This window comes from Schistocerca cancellata, chromosome 5, assembly GCF_023864275.1.
Source record: "Schistocerca cancellata isolate TAMUIC-IGC-003103 chromosome 5, iqSchCanc2.1, whole genome shotgun sequence".
In the NCBI taxonomy this organism is placed as follows: domain Eukaryota; kingdom Metazoa; phylum Arthropoda; class Insecta; order Orthoptera; family Acrididae; genus Schistocerca; species Schistocerca cancellata.
The window spans coordinates 125,225,866-125,234,866 of NC_064630.1; positions in this window are offsets into that span (position 1 = coordinate 125,225,866).

The window sequence follows — 9,001 nt, forward strand, 5'->3', positions numbered from 1 at the left end:
TGGGGTTGTCAGGTTCGGTAGATGCTGCTATGGATTACCTTAGACCAGACATTTCAAGTAACTTCCATAATATGAATTTGACCCTCACTACCCCAACAGAAATAATGTCCATCATAAAATCTTTAAAATCAAAAACATCTAGTGGGTATGATGAAATATCAACAAAGTTAATTAAAGAATGTGATTCTGAGCTAAGTAACATATTAAGCTATCTGTGTAACCAGTCGTTTATCAGTGGAATATTTCCTGAATGGCTGAAATATGCTGAAGTTAAGCCACTGTTTAAGAAGGGAGATAAAGAAATAGCATCAAATTTCCGTCCAATTTCACTGTTGCCAGCATTCTCAAAAATTTTCGAAAAAGTAATGTACAGTCGTCTTTATAACCATCTTATCTCAAATAACATACTGTCAAAGTCACAGTTTGGATTTCTAAAAGGTTCTGATATTGAGAAGGCTATCTTCACTTACAGTGAAAATGTGCTTAATTCATTAGACAAAAAATTGCAGGCAACTGGTATATTTTGTGATCTGTCAAAGGCATTTGACTGTGTAAATCACAATATCCTTTTAAGTAAACTAGAATATTATAGTGTAACAGGAAATGCTGCAAAATGGTTCAAATCTTATATCTCTGGCAGGAAACAAAGGGTGTTATTAGGAAAGAGACATGTATCAAGCTATCAGGCATCATCCAACTGGGAACTAATTACATGTTGTTTGCTGATGATACAAACATTGCAATAAATAGCAAATCAAGTGTAGTCTTAGAAAGATCAGCCAATAAAATATTTGTGGACATTAATCACTGGTTCCTAGCCAATTCTTTGTCACTAAACTTTGAAAAAACACACTACATGCAGTTCAGAACTTGTAAGGGGTGTCCCAAGAGTATATGTCTAACATACGATGACAAGGAGATAGAAGAAGTGGACAGTGTTAAATTCTTGGGATTACAGCTTGATAATAAATTCAACTGGGAGGAGCACACCACAGAACTGCTGAAGCGTCTTAACAAATCTCTGTTTGCAATGCGAATTTTGTCAGACATAGGGGATATAAAAATGAAAAAGCTGGCATACTATGCTTACTTTCATTCCATAATGTCATATGGGATTATTTTTTGGGGTAATTCATCAAGCCAAGCTAAAGTTTTCCGGGCACAAAAACGTGCAGTAAGAATTATATGTGGTGTGAACTCAAGAACATCCTGCAGAAGCCTGTTTAGGGAACTAGGGATACTAACTACAGCTTCCCAATATATTTATTCCTTAATGAAATTTGTCATTAAAAATATATCACTTTTTCAAACCAACAGCTCAATTCATGGAATCAATACTAGAAATAAGGATAATCTTCACAAGGATTTAAAGTCACTTAGTCTTGTACAAAAAGGTGCGCATTATTCAGGAACACACATTTTCAATAACTTGCCAGCAGGCATAAAAAGCTTAACAACCAATGAAATTCAGTTTAAGAGAAGCCTAAAGGATTTATTGGTGGCCAACTCCTTCTACTCCATTGATGAATTTCTTAGTAAAACCAACTGATTTGTATATAAGTACAACATAACTTCTGCACAATTTCAGTGCAGTAATGTGTTCACTGAAAATTTGTGTGTCTGTGTCTGTCTGTCTGTGTGTGTGTGTGTGTGTGTGTGTGTGTGTGTGTGTGTGTAAGTATAATCTAACTTCTGCACCATTTCAGTGCAGTAATGTGTTCATTGTAAATAAGTATTACAGTAGTTGTATTACATGTTTATTACCTTATAAATAAATAAAAACTTTTTTATTTTAAATTCAGTGCATTAGTATTTGTAAAATGACTCTTAGTGTTCATTAAAAAATGACGATCATTCCACTTGGGACCTGTGGAATGGTACATTAGCTTATTTGTGTTAGTTGTAAATATTTGTCATGTGTTGTTGTTTTTCTGACATGTTCCACATCCTGGAGGACCTCCTCACTACGGATCAATTGGAATGAAAGTAAATCTAATCTAATCTAATCTAATAGCGCAGTGACGGTATCGACTGTTTTTTGCCACTGGTGTACTTGACATACGACCACAATCTCTTAGGGTTTTCTACCATATCTTGAGACAATATTTCATTGTGGAAACCATTAAAAGCATCTCGCATTGACGTCCGCACTGCCGGCCGGAGTGGCCGTGCGGCTCTAGGCGCTACAGTCTGGAACCGCGAGACCGCTACGGTCGAAGGTTCCAATCCTGCCTTGGGCATGGATGTGTGTGACGTTCTTAGGTTAGTTAGGTTTAAACACTGGTGTACTTGACATACGACCAGAATCTCTTAGGGTTTTCTACCATATCTTGAAACAATGTTTCATTGTGGAAACCATTAAAAGCATCTCGCATTGACGTCCGCACTGCCGGCCGGAGTGGACGTGCGGCTCTAGGCGCTACAGTCTGGAACCGCGAGACCGCTACGGTCGAAGGTTCCAATCCTGCCTTGGGCATGGATGTGTGTGACGTTCTTAGGTTAGTTAGGTTTAAACACTGGTGTACTTGACATACGACCAGAATCTCTTAGGGTTTTCTACCATATCTTGAGACAATGTTTCATTGTGGAAACCATTAAAAGCATCTCGCATTGACGTCCGCACTGCCGGCCGGAGTGGCCGTGCGGCTCTAGGCGCTACAGTCTGGAACCGCGAGACCGCTACGGTCGAAGGTTCCAATCCTGCCTTGGGCATGGATGTGTGTGACGTTCTTAGGTTAGTTAGGTTTAAACACTGGTGTACTTGACATACGACCAGAATCTCTTAGGGTTTTCTACCATATCTTGAGACAATGTTTCATTGTGGAAACCATTAAAAGCATCTCGCATTGACGTCCGCACTGCCGGCCGGAGTGGCCGTGCGGCTCCAGGCGCTACTGTCTGGAACCGCGAGACCGCTACGGTCGAAGGTTCCAATCCTGCCTTGGGCATGGATGTGTGTGACGTCCTTAGGTTAGTTAGGTTAAAGTAGTTGTAAGTTCTAGGGGACTGATGACCTCAGAAGTTGAGTCCCATAGTGCTCAAAGCCATTTTTTTTTTTGACGTCCGCACTAAATTTCGAGCTTCCGTGAAACTTAGCCAGTCTTGGGGATTTTGCGCTCTTCTGAATTTGGCATGCTTTTTCGTTGCTTCTGCAGCAGTGTTCTGATGTGTTTTGTGTACCATGATAGATCAGTCCCATCTCTTATTTACTTATGCGGTATGAATCTATCTATTGCTGTCGATACTGTGTCTTTGAATTTGAGTCATATCTGGTCTACACTTACTTAATTAGATGGAAGGAATGGGGACTCTCTCTTAGGAAGGCATGAAGCGAATTTTTATCTGCTTCTGTGTTATCTGTGTAACCGCCAGAATGTAGAATACAAGCATGTAAACGTACATGCATTCTTTTGTACAGGTTCCAGTGCCTGTTGCACTAGTTCGGTCAACACAGAGACGGTTCATGCTGTTTGTAGACGACGCTGGATTTGTCTTCCGATGATGTTCCGTATGTGCTCGATTGGAGGCAGATGTTGTGATCGAGCAGGCAAAGGCAACATGTCGACACTCTGTAGAGCATGTTGGGATACAACAGCATTACATGGAACAGCGTTATCCTGTTGGAAGACACCTGCTGGAATGCTGTTCATGAATTGCAGCACAACAGGTCGAATCACCAGACTCAAGCATAAATTTGCAGCTAGGATATGTGGGATAACCACGAAAGTGTCCCTGCTGACTTACGAAATCTCACCCGAAGCCATAGTTCCAGGTAAAGGTCCAGTGTATCTAGCACGCAGACAGGTTGGCTGCAGGCCCTCAACTGTCCTCCTCCTAACCAAGATATACCGAGCGAGGTGGCACAGTGGTCAGCACACTGTGTAACGCCGGAAATGCATATCCTCCTATTTCCATCTATTGTACTATAATTTTTTTTCCTTGCTTTGTTACCTCAAGATATGACATTTCTGTCTCTTTATATATTGTAATTGTTTTACTGTTTTTATATATATATATATCTATATATTTATGCATTTATGTTTGTTTGTTTTGTGAATATTATTTGTATTTATACGCTGGGTCTGGCCTAGGGAAAACTATGCTATCGAAAGGATACATCGATAGGTCGTATGGAGAACCAAAGTGTTGAGGATCTTTGGTAGTGTTAACTCTGTCGCGTGGAGCGCGGAGAGAGAGAGAGAGTATGGCTGGAGTAGCGAGTGCAGCAGGTGTGTTGTGTGAAGCTCCCTCGAGTTGCCGCGCTTTCGGGGTTTGGCAGCATGTAATTGCGCTCGACTTGCGATGATAGTTTCTGACATGGTGTCGCGGACGGGAAGCATTATCTGGGGCACATCAAGAGCCCGTTTCGTCTGGTGACCGTGTCGAGAAGAAGGCGCGCCAACATCCAGCTTCTGCATCAGCGACGGCCGACAATGAGTGACGGTCGCCACATCCTCGATCGACGGCTTCAAACCTTCAATCAACCAACAAGGAAGACTGGAAGCACGTAAAGTTTTAGAACTGTATGGCAGACCTCAGCTTTTCAAACTTTTAAATTTGTTGCATCACAAAATTACAGCTACTTAGCATGAACCTTTGTTGCTCATTGTCCCAATTGCATTACCAAGCAGGGTCCCTTCCTTTTCCGGAATGAACCCGAGTGTCGTTGAAATTCAAACGCCAGCATTAAAGTAATATTATAGCATTTCACTGCTTTAATTTCAAAGTTCAGTTAAAGTATTCACAGCTGGCTACAATATTTAGATTACACAAGCACGAATTAAGAGTGCGAGTTTTGTTACCGTATATTAGCTGACCTGTGACTGCAGCTCAGCTTGGTACGTACTAAATTTTACTATTGTTAATTGTTCAGAATCATTTAATTCAAGTTCAAAGTTAAATCTCTTATTTCTAAATTGTGTTGATTCAAGTAGCTTTTGAAATGATTGTTGAGGTAGTCCAAGACTAACCGTATTTTACTGAATTTCGATGTGCTTCAGAAAGAAAGCTCACTATTAACTTCAGTCACTAAATTAACTTTCGATTTTCCGGTTTTATTAATTCTTTTGCTAAATTAAGTCAGAGTGTAACGAAATTTATTACTTCTGACAAACTTTCAGTTTTCACACTACACTTGTCAACCTTCAGTTGCCACGCTTCTAGTGCTAATTATATGTGTAATAATATTTCTTTTTCAGTTACTATAGTAATTGTCCTTAGGACTGGCGACCGTAATTTCCCCCAAATCTCAAATATCTAATTACCGTTAGTTGATTGTTAACGTAACGGCCGCACATTTACTTTCTTTATTAACTTTACCCCTATTTCAAAATTAATTTCCCCAGTTTCATTAGCATTTTTCCTTTCATTTAGATGTAACCCTTTCCTCCCTCTTTACCGACAAATTAACCTCGGTGACGATTGCTTTTCCCAAATTTCCATTAGGTACACACGGTTTAATTTTTCACTGTCATTAAGGTCGATAAGGGAGGGGATGTTACAACTGGACTCGCATTCGGGAGGACGACGGTTCAATCCCGTGTCCGGCCATCCTGATTTAGGTTTTCCGTGATTTCCCTAAATCGCTCCAGGCAAATGCCGGGATGGTTCCTTCGAAAGGGCACGGCCGACTTCCTTTCCTAATCCGATGAGACCGATGACCTCGCTGTCTGGTCTCCTCCCCCAAAAACAACACACAATCCTAACCAAGATAGGGTTATCACTGGCACCGATGCAGAACCAGCTTTCATCAGACAGTACAACAAATCTTCACCCCGTCCTCCAATGATCTCTCGCTTATCACCAACGAAGTCGCAAATCCGATGGTTTGGCGTTAGTGGAACGCATGCTACAAGGCGGCTGGCTCGGAGCTGTCCTTGAGGTAACCAATTTGTAACAGTTCTTGTTTCAGTGTGGTGCCAACTGCTGCGCGAATCGCTGCTGCAGATGCAGTACGATGTGCCAGAGCCATACACCGAACACGATGGTCTTCCCTGTCGGTAGTGTCACGTGGGCGTCCGGAGCCCGGTCTTCTTGCGACCGTACACTCCCGTGACCGGCACTGCCAGAAGTCATGTACAGTGGCTACATTCCTGCCAAGCCTTTCTGCAGTGTGGCGGAAGGAACATCCAGCTTCCCGTTGTCCTACTACACGACCCCATTCAAACTCAGTGAGGTGTTGATAATGGCATCTTTGTTGCCTTACAGGTATTCTTGACTAGCGTTAACTCACCACGTACAACCTCAATGGTAACTAACTCTCATGACCATCGAAGAGTGTACTTGAAGCAAATCTCATTTGCATCCTCATAGTGGCGCTACAACCGCCACTCTTATGCGACTGGCTCGAAGTTGGAGTAGACATCAACTTTCAGATGTAGAAACACGCCAACCAACTTTCTGATGTAGAAACACGCCTTTCGTCTTCGTCGCACAACTCTTTGTTGGTGTTACGTTTTTTACGCCCAGCGTATTAGTGGCAGTCGTCAGACACAGAGAATTTGCATCCTGATGTCTTCTAGTTTCTGCCAGTTCAGACGTAAGGTCTTCAGTAATCAGTGACTTACAAACGGTAGGCCTAATTATAGCTATTGTTGTGTTGGCAGAAGAGCCAACACCGTGTTACTAGAGGGACCGAAATGCACGCGTTTTAGCTCACGCAGGCTGGCGTGAAGAGGGAAGAACTATACTGACGTGAGGTCTGGAACATGACAAGGAATTAGAATTCCGAAAGCGGACGTAATTAGTTTGATACTTAACTTTAATCCATTAATGATGAACGTCGCTCTTGACGGTACATGATTCACAATATTATCTGTTCAGAAAATATTCTTGGAGAATATGGCGCCTTGCTAGGTCGTAGCAAATGACGTAGCTGAAGGCTATGCTAAACCGTCGTCTCTGCAAATGAGAGCTTATGTAGGCAGTGAACCATCGCTAGCAAAGTCGGCTGTACAACTGGGGCGAGTGCTAGGGAGTGTCTCTAGACTAGACCTGCCGTGTGGCGGCGCTCGGTCTGCAATCACTGATAGTGGCGACACGCGGGTCCGACGTATACTAGCGGACCGCGGCCGATTTAAAGGCTACCACCTAGCAAGTGTGGTGTCTGGCGGTTAACACCACAGCTATCGCACCTGAGTCCGATTGATTTGAAAGTGGGTGCAGGGTGTATGTGAAGTGGTGCAGCGGGAGAATATTTTGTAATAACTGTCTATCCTGAGTGTGAATAGTTACCTTCCTTTTCTGGGAAGCAGTTGTAGGTAGCGCTAGTGATGGACTGAGAATTGGTTCACCATTCTACAAAAAATGTTCAGTAGAAACAAGCAGTACCAATTACCTCAGTGAATCATTAGTTCGTGGATTAATATAATTCCAACAAAAACTATATGCCGTTTATGTTTCGTCATTTAAAAACCGAAAGTCATCAAAGCAAACTCTTTTCCACTCTAGAGCATTCGTTTGCAAACTGTGTGGCGCGCCCGCCGAGGGGGGTGTGGGTACGCATAAAAGGGGGCGCCACCGGGGCAAACGGTACCAACGCGTTACTTTATTAAAAAAAGTAGCTATTTAATACAGACAAATGTGGTAGTATTTACGACGAACTCTCCGCTGGGTTCCCAGTGTTTCCTATGTACTCTGGGATTCATTTTCGTCTAAGATCATCAGCCTGAATGTAAGCACAGTAACTGACCACAGCGAATCCGACCGCTGGAATTCGTAGCGTATGAGTACAGTAGGTGTGCGAAAACTTGACCGGTCGTCGTACGTCGGCCCGATTCGCACACTTCGAGCCAATTGTCTTCTGTATAGGATTGCTCGTACCTTCAACGACATATGTATTAATTGTTTCTAAGCAGCTTTGGCACTGGGGTCTTAGTTGGACTGAGTTGCTCAATCAGTAACGATCAAACAAGCAGTTTAGTCAAATGGTTCAAATGGTTCTGAGCACTATGCGACTTAACTTCTGAGGTCATCAGTCGCCTAGAACTTAGAACTAATTGAACCTAACTAACCTAAGGACATCACACACATCCATGCCCGAGGCAGGATTCGAACCTGCGACCGTGGCGGTCACGCGATTCCAGACTGAAGCAGTTTAGTCGTGTGTACTTTTAATGTGAACGTGAACTATTGACTTGTAAAGCAATTTTTTCTTATTTCGTCGTGAGTTTATCGAAAAAACCGGTTATACAGTGATGATTACATTGAATACCATTTTGTTACCGTACAAGACAATGGTGACGACGAGCCGCAATGTGATTGAGCAGTGATGCCGTGTGACCTTGTCATCTCGGGCGGCATTTGTGGACTAAACATAGCGCTTTAAAAGGTAAGCCGATGGTATGAAGCTGAAAAGTACTGATCCATTGCTCAGTTTTCTGAAAAAGCGATCCTAGCTTTCTATGACTTACCGCTACACATAGCAAAGTCTATTAAAATTCGTTTTGTCGGAGAAACACTTGGCAAACCCTGTTTGTTGAAAGCCGCTGATGTTCTTGGACCAGAAACTTCCACAGATAGCACTTTCAGACAACACTGTGGAGCGTCGCTTTGATGATATGGCCGAAGGCGTAACGGATCAGCTAGTGCAGGCCTTGAAAAAACCAGAATTTTTCGCAATACAGGTGCTGTAAATTGTTGCCAACTGTTAGTTTTCGTTCGATACACAAAAGGAAACAACTAAAAACGAGACGCTATTTTTTACAGAGGTAAAGACTACTTCAAAAGCAGTTCATCTAATGACAGCGATATCTGAATTCTTTTGCAACCCCAAACATGAATTGTGGCAAAATCTGATCGGCGTATGCAAAGACGACTACCTGTTAATGCTTAGACCTCGCTCAGGATTCGTTCAGATGGTCAGAGAAAAGAATCCCAACATTATTTAACTCACTGCGTTATACGCCGCCAAGTCTTGCCAACTACATCTACATCTACATGGATACTCTGCAAATCACACTTAAGTGCCAGGCAGAGAGTTCATCGAACCACTTTCACAATA